The sequence below is a fragment of the Dipodomys ordii genome, unplaced genomic scaffold (genome assembly GCF_000151885.1).
Source record: "Dipodomys ordii isolate 6190 unplaced genomic scaffold, Dord_2.0 Scaffold13, whole genome shotgun sequence".
Classification (NCBI taxonomy): Eukaryota; Metazoa; Chordata; class Mammalia; order Rodentia; family Heteromyidae; genus Dipodomys; species Dipodomys ordii.
In genome coordinates, this window is record NW_012267229.1 from 16,852,219 (window position 1) to 16,852,673 (window position 455).

General features: G+C 76.3%; 1 protein-coding gene across 3 annotated transcripts in view; it reads left to right on the plus strand.

Annotated features, from left to right (window-relative positions):
* Positions 1 to 455, plus strand: part of Dlgap4 (discs, large (Drosophila) homolog-associated protein 4) — a 69,121-nt gene that overhangs the window by 20,709 nt on the left and 47,957 nt on the right. The gene's annotated exons all lie outside the window — the stretch shown is intronic.

A 455-nucleotide genomic window follows, 5' to 3' on the forward strand; every position in this document is an offset into this window, starting at 1 on the left:
TCCCGGGCGGGGTCCCGGGCGCGGCGGGGCCCCTCTCTAGGCCACCCCCGCACCCCAGGAACGCCTGAGCGCGGACGCCGTGACGGCCCCGCGCGCTAGGCTGTGAGGGGCGGAGAAGGCCACCTCGGGCTGCTTCCTCCGGGCCTCGGTTTCCCCGGTTACCGCGAGGCGCCGCCTGGGTTAACTCCGGGCCCCGCGCTCCGGCCGGGTCCACCTCCCGCACGGAGCATGCGTGGCGGTCCATTCCAGCTGGAACCGGTTTAGCGGGGCGGTTCGAGGGGCGGAACACCCCCTCTTCTCCCCCACCCCCACATCCCTGCCCCAGTCCGGGCATGCGCGTGCCGACGTGGGTGCGCGCTCTCCTCCCGGGGCGAGCGGGGTTGGGCGTGGGCCGCATTGAGCTCTCTCACGCCTGCGCACTGGCCCCGCCGCGCGCGCGCGCGCGTCGGGCCACG